The 12,309-nt window shown below is 40.5% G+C and overlaps 1 protein-coding gene across 4 annotated transcripts in view; it reads right to left on the reverse strand.

Moving 5' to 3' along the window:
- The window catches only part of ITGB6 (integrin subunit beta 6), a 152,603-nt gene extending 149,076 nt beyond the window's left edge, over positions 1-3,527 (reverse strand). For 2 of the 4 annotated variants that reach the window (XM_037140422.2, XM_053655165.1), the window contains exon 1: positions 3,233-3,525. The gene's annotated coding sequence lies outside the window, so the exon portion shown is untranslated. Of the gene's footprint in view, positions 1-3,232 lie in introns of all 4 variants that reach the window. The other 2 variants (XM_053655167.1, XM_053655166.1) reach the window with 2 other exon arrangements.
- Between the last annotated feature and the right edge of the window lie 8,782 nt (positions 3,528-12,309).

Here is a 12,309-nt window from a genome sequence, read left to right on the forward strand (position 1 = left end):
AGCAAAGTGGGAATAGAGAGAACATGCCTCAACATAATAAAAACCATATAAGAGAACAGGCAAAACCTAAAAGCTTTCCACTGAAGATCAGGAACAAGACAAGTGTGTCTGTTTTCACCATTCTTAGTCAACATAGCATTGGAAGTTCTAGCCATTGTGATCAGACAAGAAAAGAAAATAAAATGTATCCAAATTGGAAAGGAGGAAGTAAACTGTCATTATTCACAGATGACATGATGGTGTACATAGAAAACTCTGTAGGCTCCACCAAAAAACTACTAGACCTAAAAAGTGAATTTGGCAAAATAGCAGGATACAAAGTCAATATTCAGAAATCAATGGCATTTTTGTGCACAAACAATGAAATATCAGAAAGAGAAACTAGGAAAAAATCCCAGTTATTTATAACAACAAGAAAACATAAAGTACCCAGGAGTAAATTTAACTAAAGAGGTAAAAGACCTGAACTTGGAAAACTATGGAACACTGAAAAAAGAAATTAAGAAATACAGAAGTAAATGGAAGCATGTACTGTGTTTATGGATTAGAAGAATTAACATCATTGAAATGTCCATACTACCCAAAGTAATCTATAGATTCAATGTAATTTCTATTAAAATAGCAATAGTATATTTCACAGATCTAGAACAAATATTTCAAAAATTTATATGGAATAAAAAAAACCCTACATAGCCTCAGCAATCTTGAGAAAGAAGAACAAAGTTGAAGGGACCACAATACCTAATATCAAACTTTACTACAAGGCCACTGAATCAAAACAGTCTGGTACTGGCACAACAGACACATAGATCAATGGAACAGAATAGAGAACAGAATAGATCTTGAAGAATTTTGACTGCCAGGGTAGGGAGTTTGAAATTTATGTTGTGGGGAACCATGGCAGAATTTAAAACAGAAGAGCAATGCATTCTGATTTGTAATTTTGAAACATAACTGATGGCGGAATGTTGGTGAATTGGAGGCAGAGATTGCCTGGTAAGTTATTCCGGTGGTCTAGGCAAAAGTGGATGAAATGTAATGACAGTGGATGTGGACAAGGAAAGAATCAACACCAGGTCCTTAGGCATCTGAATGGATGAGACCTGGCCAAGACTGGAGGTTGGTGGAGGACTGCAGTGTGGAAGGAAGCTAAATAAGCCTGAGGTTTGCAGCTCAGGCTCTTGATTGAAGTAATTTGATGTAGTAGAGCTATATATGTGGATGAGCTTTTCTTGTTAAGCAAAAGATGAGTTTTAATATTTTACTTTGACATTTATCAACCTCATATGAGGGTCTCGAAAAGGGCCTCCTATGATGTTGTGATGGAGAGAAGAAGTCAATATAGAGAAAATTATGGTTCGGAATGGTTAGGTGTAAAATCAAATGCCAGCAGCATGAAGGACAGTTGAGGGCCTTTTCTGCTGGAACTCCAGTTGAAAATAGCCCCTGGGCTGGGTTGGCTGGATTGGCAGACCTATGTGCTCTGGCAAGGTGTGGCTGCCATCCCTGTGAGCCGGCTGTGTGGATCCTCAGATGACCTTGGTCTATAGTTAGCTCTCACAATCAGCTGTGCTCTGTTTTCAAAGTAGCAGCAATGGCAGCGAACAACGAAAGTATATTTTCTTCTCTCTAAAAAGTGCCCATAAGCAATACTATTCCTAGTTTGACTAAGGACTTTTGTGGAGGAAAATAAGCCAATAGTGTTTGTAAGGCTATTAAAAATTAATCACTTTTCTTTTGAGTCAAAATCTCATGAACCTCTTGGGTAACCTAGAAGATTCAAAGTATAAGTTCTACCTCTGAAAAATATGCCAAAGAACTGTCTGTTTGCGTGCTTATTTCATTAATCTTTGCCCCCTTTGTATATCATAATAAAGGCAAGTAGAACATAAGGATTCAAAGGCAGAGAAGGAGTATAACCTGAACAGCAGAAGAAGTCAATGACCCCTCTTGGGATCTGAAGTTGGAATATGAAAATCTAACTTTGACACTCTCAGATAAAAAACTATCTCAGTCACTTAGAATTCATGTCAAAACATCCGGTGGTAAGTTTGCTATAGTATATGGTAACTGGGGAAAACAGAGTTGTAATAATGTTTTTTGTTTGTAAATGGAGCTTTAGTTCCTGTGCTTCATCCAGTAAACACTAGAGGGAGGAAGTCAGATAGAGGAAAAAGGCCACCACAAGAATGAACAGGAATGAAGAGGAGGAAAGCATTTCTGAATTGCACTAAGGCACAGAACTGTGCATAAGTATATACTAATCTTTATACTATGACCAAATGCCTTAATGTCTGAAATCCAGTACTGAAAAATTTTATGATCTGCTGAGCCTGTTCAGAATCGCAAATCATCACTCTCTGACTGGAATCTATATTCTGCTCATTTTAGGCATTTTTGAGAGCCAATATGATATAGCTGTATCAGTGAGTCTTTAATATTAGAAGACACAGTATTTGGATTAATAACCTTTCACAGATATTGGATTTTTCTTTTTGCAGCACTGATAATCATACTTCCATGCTCAAAGTGAATAGTATGATAGCAGGGATTTCCAGACACTTGAAGGAATAAAATGCACTTTTTGTAGATGTGTTAGCTTGGAATCATCCCCTCTTTACTTTCTCCATAGTTCTCATGAATTAGCTCTATATTAAAACATCATTTTACAATCCAGAAACACTGAAGTTAACTGACTTAGTGTCACACACACATCAATGAGAACTGATATTTATTTCTTTTGTTTAAATTCTCAATTCCTTATTCGCTTTGTGCCTTTTGAAAATACTGAAAGAGGTAGTAAAGGCTAGAGCTAAATCACCTACCTAAAAGAAATGAACAATCAACCACTATAATCAAAAAACAGATATCTTAAAAGGCTTCTTAGGAGACTATTCAACTAAATATTAAAATATTTCACTGGAAGATGAACTGATAATTCTATGAAATATTATCCTTAATACTGTAGCCGACATTTAAAGTACAACTGTTATAGTGTGTGTGAATTCACATGTAAGAAAAATCACAATGAAACATGCTAAGTTAATAAGGACCTGCTCTTTTACAAACAGTGGGGTCAGCCTTACCTGGACGTTAGTATCAGGAGAGTAGAAATAACATTATGAACTTCCTAAGGCAGTATGCTGTCGGAAACGATCAATTACACTGACAAGGAAAGCTTAGCTCCAAAGTTTGGGTTTGCGTTTTGTTAGTCATGCATGATACTACTTACCTCTCAGGGCAGACCTTTAATTTCAGAAAGTGCTGAGATTCATTACTGTACCGGCTATCAAAAGTCTTTGGCAGAAATACCATTTATCCTTGTTGTGGTAATGAACGGATTTATAACATTCTGGTGTCACCATTCCTGAAAAAGCACATTCATTTGAATATTTCTTCCACAAACATAGTGAAATATTTCATGAAGGCACATGGGTGTAGAATACTATGGAGGGATATTGCCGGTGAATGACAGAACGTCTGGTTGATTTACATGAAACCCCAAGTGCCTGTATGAGAATAGGTTAGGTTTAGATTGACGAGCAAATGTGTAACCAGACTTCTGGCTGACAAATGGCAGAACTATGCCAGCGCATTAGCTTCTCTGGAGAGAGACCAAAAGTAAGGCGGGAGGATCAAGTTCATTCCATAAAGGGCATTCAAACCTAATGGATAGCAGGGCTGCTGAGATATTAAGCACGTATAGATTTTAATACCCCAAAATAGTACCAGGCAAGTTTAGAGCTGAGCTGGCATCCAAGTCAATGACCAAACTCTTATCAAATTTTCCTGTATCGTGGGTGCTTATATTTACATTCCTTCAGAAGGATCCCGATGTTTTCAGTATAAGTCTATTCTATTGGCAGCTTTGGTTTAAAGTCACAAGGCTATAAAAATGGCTTGTTTGGGTAAACTAGAAAATGAAAATAAAAACTGATGAGATTTGTATTAAAAATGGTGCCAAGCACTAAATGGTGCAGATTGGATTTGATTTATCTTGGTTCAGCACAGCTGAGGACAGACATCCACAGAGCTTTTGTGAAGCAGAATGAAGTGTTGGAATCACACTCTTCCAGGCTGAGGCTGCAAGTTCATGAATTTCAGCCTGCCTTCAAGGAAGTGGTGGGGTAGTGACAGTTGACACTGTCCGTTGGATTTCGGTGGTGTGCCAGGACCTCTGCTCAGCATGTGAGGTGCATGGTCTCATTTAATTCTTACCACCATGTTGTGGGGTTGGGTTTGTGATCTTTCTTTATAGATGAGCCTGAGGTTCAGAGAGATTAGTTGACTTGCCCAAGGTCATGCTACACTGATCCCTGAATGTCTGACAAACAGCACTGGTGGAGGTTTGGTAGCCCTGTGGTACTTGAGTAGTATAGAAGCAAGAGCAAGAAGCCAAGAGGCCTGGGTCTGAATCCTGACTCCACCATTTACTGGCTGTGTGATATCAGAAAAATTCCTAACCTCTCTGAACTGTCTCCTTATCCATAAAGAACATATGTCTTGTGTGTGGTAAAGTATTAGAAGATTTTTAAACCGACTTTCATTTCTAACTTGTAATTGCATAAACCCTCAAGGGGCTTTTCATTCCCTGCAATTGTGGTGCATGATTGCTCTTTTGCTCTTTAAGTGAACTCAGATGTGAGGAAACACTTCTTTTTGAAATTCAAAAATGGACTCGATTTCTGCCATAGAGATATTATTCATTTTCTGCCAAATTTATTTCCTTTAAGTGTTGCCATAACACAGACTATCTTCTGTTTCCAATAGGGACGGCTCCACTGGGTGCTGAGTGTGGTGCTCTGCTCTCGAGTGAGCTGGACAGCAAGGCCTGCAGACCTGCTAGGAACACAAAATGATATTTTATATAATCACCAAAAAGCCACCCATGAAAGTTAGCTTTCGTCTGAAGGCAATAAAAGTTACTTCTAGTGGGTTAAAGAATCAGGTATGCATGTAGTTACCTATTTTTGAATGTTTTGCTGTATTTCTGTAAACTAATGAGGTTTGACTCATTGTACCCCCCTTCTTATGTACAATTCACTATGAAATGCCGGCAAGTTTCCCTTTGAAACTGCTGTCTACATTTACAGCATGCCACCCCTCGCTGGGTTGGCTGGCATCTACGCTTCTGTTGATGGAAATATATACATTGGCTCCCCTGCCATGGGCATCCATCACCCGCTGCTGCTCACTCTCCAGCATTCCTGAGGATCAAATGACGTGGGTCAGGCTGTATTCAGGGAACAACATTGGAAAATTCCTTTGATGCTGCGCCTTGTAACACTCGATGGCTAAGTCTAAGATTTGCTGTTTGACCAAATGCCAAACATGCTAGTTCCTGAATGTCTATGATCTTACAGATAGTTGGATGGAACAATAAGAATAAACCACTGGAAAAAATATCTCAAAACTATTTTGCAGAGCTAATTAAGGTAAAGCTTTGATTAGTTGAAAAGTCAGTTGAACAGAATGTTCTAGTTAACTAGGAACTAAGGTATAACACTTTAAAAAACTTCATTACTATAAAGTGTCATCTATGCATAAAGTATTAGAAAATGCAAATAGGGGAAAAACTTCACATAGTGCTTTTATCCAAAGTATCTTCTGGTTTTCTCTTACCTATTATTGTTGAAACTTTTGGTCTACTTCCTTTCAATTCCTTTAAATGTTAATGTTGGTTTTTTGTGTTTTTTTCAGTACAAAGTTGTAATTATACAGAATATGTATTTTGAACCCACTTTTATTCACTTAACATTAAAAGAATTTAATCTAAGCATTATATAAGCATGTAATAATGTACTGAAACATTTTCTTATTTGCTTAAAATTTAGATTGTTTCCATTTGTTTTTCCATGACAAAAAAAATGCTATGAATAAAATCACTACTCAAAGAGGTTCCCCTTACTATTTTTTCCTATGACAAATTCTTATATGTAGAATTATTAAATAAAAGAAGACAATTTTAAGTACTTATCATTATCAATATGCATTGCAATTGCTTTCTAAAGGAGTTATATTGATTTATACTCAAACTGCCATCGTTAGACTATAAGTTTCTCCTTACTATCTCCATCAATATTAGGCTTTTGTGCCCTGGCTGGTGTGGCTCAGTGGATTGAGTGCTGGCCTTCAAACCAAAGGGTCGCCAGTTTGATTCCCAGTCAGGGCACATGCCTGGGTTGCGGGCCAGGTCCCCAGTAGGGGGCATATGAAAGGCAACCACACATCGATGTTTCTCTCCCTCTCTTTCTTCCTCCCTTCCTCTCTGTAAAAATAAATAAATAAATAAATATTAAAAATACTAGGCTTTTTTTTGGTTTCCATTTTTTCTTATGTAACAGTCAAAATACAAAATCAACACCCATTATCTACTGAATTTACACAGTAACCTTGCAAAAGTCAACAGTTTATAGACAAAAAGATACAGGGAAAGATTATCAGAGCAGGAACTTGATTTTGCTTCTTCTGGGTCCAGGCCTGCTGTGTACTCCACGCACCACAGCTGCCCCATAAATAACCAGAGAGGTCCAAGCTAATGAGGCCTCCAGGACATGCTTGGAGAAGCTCAGTGGTTGGTGTACATAAAGATAGATTTGATGATCAGGATGGCTTTGTGCCCTCTTAAACAAAACATTTCCTCAAACTGAGTAAATTTTTTAAATTAATTTACACATGCTGTTTCACTCTCTCACATGCACATTAAAAAGATTTAAAAAAAAGAATGTTATTTAATAATGCCTGAGATATACATACAGGAGTAATTCCAGTGGAAGTTGTTCATGCAAATCTGATGTAGAATGTGGCCTTTTGACTTTAGCCTGTTAAACACAAGGAAATTCATAGTTAAAATTCCACTCTTAGCTCTCCAGCCAAGATAGGAATGGCCCAGACACAAAACACGAAGTACAAGGCTGCTACAGGCCTAATAATTTCTTGGCATTATAGAATAGCGTAGGCAAACCTCAGTAAATCAAGGCCTCACCTTCATTTTTCAAAAAGCTAAATGGATTAAAGTGTGTGCTTCAGTTTTTACAGTGAGAAGTCTGGCTTTGCTGGAGTGTGGCATGTGGAGTAAATGACAGGTGATGTTATGGACCGAAGTGTGTGTGCCTGATACTTTGAAAGACCAAAACTCAAAACGTCAGTGTTTGGAGTGTGGCCAAAGCTTTTACTGATAGAGAACAGGTATGTGTAAGTGCTGGTGAGGCATTTTAATAGAAGAAACTTGGAACTTGGCCATTTATGATAAAGGGGTGCCAACACTGGATTTTCTTGGACAATGGACTCTTGGCTTCTGAAAGGGTTCTGGTTATTGGAACCCTTAAGGGTTCCATAAATTCCAGTGATGTCCTGGTCCTTCGGTTTGGTTCCTTGGTGGTGGGGGGAGGTGCAGGGTGAGACTTTGGTTCTGGGTGCAGCTCGAGGCCAAAGTTCTCTCCTCTGCACACACCTCAGCTGCATAACTTTCAGTCTTGGTTGAAAAACAATTCAGTATCTTATTAAACAGGATAGGACCCTTTTGACCTGCTTCTGTGGTTACAATCCCTCCAGTTGGAGGGTGTTTGGATACCCTAGGCATCCATTTGGAAGATCATTTTGGAAACATGATTTGGGAGCACTTGACCTTAGTCTTTGTGGGAGTGCAAAGAAGGGAAACCCAGTCTGGAGGGCACAGTTGTGTAAAACGGCAGCATGTGCCAGCGCCGGCTCTACCAAGCTGAGGTAGAGCAGCCTGTGCTGGCGTTCAGCGGGAGGTTTGGGGGATTTAGAAGGGCCTCTGAGCTGAGCAGGAGGCTGCACCATGGAGTTGAGCAAAATTTAGGGATGGGGTTACCTCACCTCGATTACAAAATGCCATTAATTTCTAATTTCTAATCAAACCACCATTTAATGGACACTAAGAACAAAGCAACAACAAACCACTCGTATCTATCTCACAATGAAATGATTGAATGTAGGTAGCAGAAAGGATGCCGTGTTAACATCAGCTGATATCTCCTTTTAGATAATTGCAAGGAAGGCTGGCCTCTTCAGGCACTTAGGTAATCTCCTGTAGAGGCTTCTACAGGGAGACGAAACTGCTTTGGTGCATCCTTCAGTGCTGAGAAGGTGATTTAGAATCATCCTGCCTTTAAGGTGTTAAAGAGAAAACCACAGGCCCCAGATGGCGTCACCAGTGCTAAAGCCCATATCGAATCTAGACATAATACCTGGCCTAATCACGGTTTTGATCTTCATCACCAGAAATGTAATTTTAATCAACCGTCAGGAATTTTCAAGTTAAAATCGATGAGATCATGTGTCACGTGGGCCCTCTCATCTGTCCCCCTCCCACCACCAGTGGGAGGAAGAGGCGATGTGCATGATAACCTGCCTCCCCCTCCCCCACCACCTATAAAAGGTGTCTTGGTCTAAAAGTAATTCTTTTTTCTTTTGTTAATCACTCCCCTCTGTGAATAAAAAAGGGGCCAAATACTAACCTGACAAGCGCAGAAGGGGCCTGTGTGGTAGCCTTACAAACTTAAAGACCTAAAATAAGCACAAAGGATGGTCTGAAATGAAAGCTTATTAACCAAAAATGGTTCATGGAGGGTATTCATATCCTAGGCTTGAATCTTCCCTAACCAAAGTCAGTCTTTACCTTAATTAAGCCTATTTATTATCTTTTTGCATCTATGATAACATACCTTCGGAATGTCAAAGTGCTCCCTTTTCCTGGACTCCTCAAAGCACCAGCACCGCACCAGAGGGAGACCACAAACTGTCTCACTGTTATTTTTTCCTACACCCACCTGCGTAAAAGAAGTCCGTGTCTACTATTGTACTTTTCATCCAGTCTCCTGCTTTGCTTTCCCCCTCCTCCCTAATCTATCATTAATGGATTTCATGTAACCCACTTACATCTTCTCTTTTGATTGTAATGAATAAAATAAGATGCAGAACTACCATTCTCTGGAGCATTTTCTCAATCCGTTGAGAGTTTGTTTCTTGGCAATTGTCATCAGTTTGACTCAAATAAACTCATAAAAATTATTCCAGGTTTGGACACTTCTGACATTGATACCTACCACACCCCTCTTCCTCTAAAAACCTGCTTTTTTGTACAACCCTCTTCTTAGACCACCTTTCTAGTTGCTTGATAGAATGCTGCTCGATTCATGAATCGCCTAATAAAGCCGATTAGATCTTAGAATTACTTGATTGACTTTTGTTTTTTTGACAAAGGAGAAAAGCTGGAAGCAGCAGGATGCACCTGTGGAGATGCGGAAGAGTGAAGTCTCTCCAGGTCCCCTGTTTTGTGACCAGATTTAAATTTTAATCAGTGAGAAATCCTGAAAAACAACAACAATGATAATAGAAAACGGATCGGAAGAAGGGGCTTTGATTTCAAAATCCATCCTGCTGTCTCCACTCCACCAATGTATTTTTATAGCCTTTTGCGAGGAAGGCTAAGCAATAAATATACACATCATCTAGAGCTCTGCCCGCGGCAGGCTTCTTGTTTTGCTGGTGGCATTAGAGAGAAGGCCTGCTGAGCAGAGCTCCAGGGCATTCTCCCCTAGTCTAGTCTAAATGGCTATTGACATAACCGGAGTGTTTTCTGTCACCTCCCAACATCACACAGTGTGGTTTCCAAGGCTCATGCCCTCTGTGACCCTCAGGGAGGCTTGCAAGATGCAAGCAGACAGACTCGGACAAGATGGCTGACCCCTCCCACCCAGGCACAGCCAGGAGGTGCAGCCAGGGAGGAGCTGACCCTCATTTTGCTCCCTGTTGTTTTTGGAAGATTTTCATTTGGGTTTTTACTACTGGGTGGTCCTTTGAGCCTCCCATTACATTCCAAATATTTCCAAAACTGTCTGAGATGTAGCGGTTCAACCGAACAAGCATACTGTTCTCCTGGCTCATGGGGGAGGCTGTGAGGCACTGACTGTCACCCAGGCGAGTGTTTCTCCACTTCTTCCTTTGTGTCCTCTAAAGCCAGTTTGAATAAGATAGAAATTCTAAGGTTCTGGATACAGTGGATTATGTTTTTTTTACAGTCCTTGTACTTTAATATTCTGTGGTCTTCTGGGGTTTTGGGTGGTTCACCAGATGAAAAGATTTTAAGCAGATACTTTCAATAGATGATATTTATTTAAAGACATGCATGTAATGTTAAACTAATATGTATGTTAGTTAAAAACATACAAAAAGAAAATTTTAAAAGATGAAACAGTATCAAGTTGTTTATTTTCTCAGTGGTACAAAACCCTGTTTTGCTTTTACTATCCTAACAATTTTATATGCTCATTTTATATTTATATGTGATCAAACTAAATATGCTTCACTTGAAAAGCTTGCTTCACCACTCTGAGATACGATTCAAAAGTCTGATTCTAAGCATGATACAGGGTGCAGCTAGGGGGGGGCTCCAAAAAAAACAGATTTGGAAAGGTGTCCAGAAGTCAAAGTGTATAGAAATATTGGAGAGACATATAAGATGTCCTCACCCCCCCCCCCCAGGGGGAAGGGATGAATGGAGCCAGGCCATTGAGAGCTATTTTGCATAGCAATAGTTTTGCAGCTAACCTCTGGAGGAATGGTTATTTAACATATCTATAACCTTTAACTGGTTTCATAGATATGTTAAATAGCTGTGGCCAAGTTTGGAGCCAAGGAGGAAGGAGAGGGGAGTAGCTGGGACTGAAGATGGGAACTAGGAGCTGCACTCCTGAGTGAGAAGGGAGTAGCTGGGACTCAAGATGGGATCTATGAGCTGTTCTCCTGAGGGAGAAGGGCTTGGACTCAGAATGTAACTAGGGGCTGCACTCCTGAGTGAGGAGGGACTCAAGATGGAAACTAGGGGCTGCGCTCCTGAGTGAGATGGCCTGGGTGAGAGCTTGGAAAAGACTGGCTCCGAGACATGAAGGGTCCCCGCTTGGCCAGAGAGAGAGAGCCACGCAGTTTCAGCAGAGTGAGGACCCCCTCTAGGTGAGGTGAAAGAGGGAGCCACGTGGTTTTGGCAGGGTGCGGACCCCCTCTTTCCCAGGTGAAAGGGAAAAACCACGCAGCTTTGCCAGAATGGAGATCCCTGCAGCCAGGTGAAGAAGAACGCCACATGCTTTTGGTGGAGTGCGGACTCCTGCAGCTTTGGTAGAAGAGGCCCACGCGGCTTTGGGGTGCTCCCTTTGGCCACGGGGCCTGAAAAGCAAGAGAGACTTTGACTGGAACTGGGTACAAAGGACTCTTGCCAGTGGACCATGAGAGGGTACCACAGTACTTTGGATTAACTGGAGATCCTGCACGGTGACACAGCTGACGGTGCCAGCGGCCTGCAACACAGACGTGTGCTCTTTTCCTGATTTACGGTACCCGGAGTTGGGACAGTGGGAGAAGGGAGCGCTGTGTGGGTGTAGGTGTACAACCTAAAGGACTTTGATATTTTAGTGGAGGCATTAGGCCTAAATAGCATTAAATAAACATTTCGTTTCCCTTTCACAAATCTCTGGCATTAAGAGATGTCTTTCCAATTGGCGGCGGACAGAAGGGCCCAGTAGATTTTAGTATGTTGTTTTTGGGAGGGGCCCCTGTTGTACAGCAGTTTTGGGCATCCCTAGGTGGGCCAAATATTGTATTGCCCCTCCCTCGGACCTCCCTCCTCCTCTTGTTCGGTAACAAGCACAGTTTATTTTGATACTTGGTGTTAGTGGCTCTCATGGCACAAAGATAATACAGGAAGGGCACTATTGTCTGTCATTACCCTATTGGGACTCACGTTTTTGGTCACATCCATCAGGAATGAAAAGATTCTGTTGAAAGTTTACTAATAAATTTCCCTCTTCTTTAGCATCAATTGTTCTTTGTAATCTAAGCAAAAAGTGCTTCCCATTGGCCAAACCCAGGGAAAGTCAAAGGCAAAAAAGTCTAAATAATGCACTGTTTTTACAGATAAGTATATAGATACACAGCTAGATTGATAGATATGTAATAGATGATAGATGTTCAAAGTTCTCTGAAATGACACATTTGAAAGACTTTTAAATAATTTAGAAAAATTCCACAACATTGTTTTCAGAACAAATTTATACAATGGTGGAAACAATTCTAAATTTCCGTTTTCAAAGTGTTCTCTCCTTGGCCATCAGTTACTGTCTCACTCATTAGCACTGCGTCAGCGTGGCCTTGGCTAGATCAGTTACTGCTAGGCTGGATATTCCAGTAGCTTCTCTCCATGGGGAATTTCAGAAGAAATGTTTACACAGTGAGATGGTAGAAGGATTTACCTCACCCGGTGAGCCATTCTGGTCTGTTTTTTCTAGGGGG

The sequence above is a fragment of the Artibeus jamaicensis genome, unplaced genomic scaffold (assembly GCF_021234435.1).
Source record: "Artibeus jamaicensis isolate MK-2021 breed Jamaican fruit bat unplaced genomic scaffold, CSHL_Jam_final contig_936, whole genome shotgun sequence".
Taxonomy (NCBI): domain Eukaryota; kingdom Metazoa; phylum Chordata; class Mammalia; order Chiroptera; family Phyllostomidae; genus Artibeus; species Artibeus jamaicensis.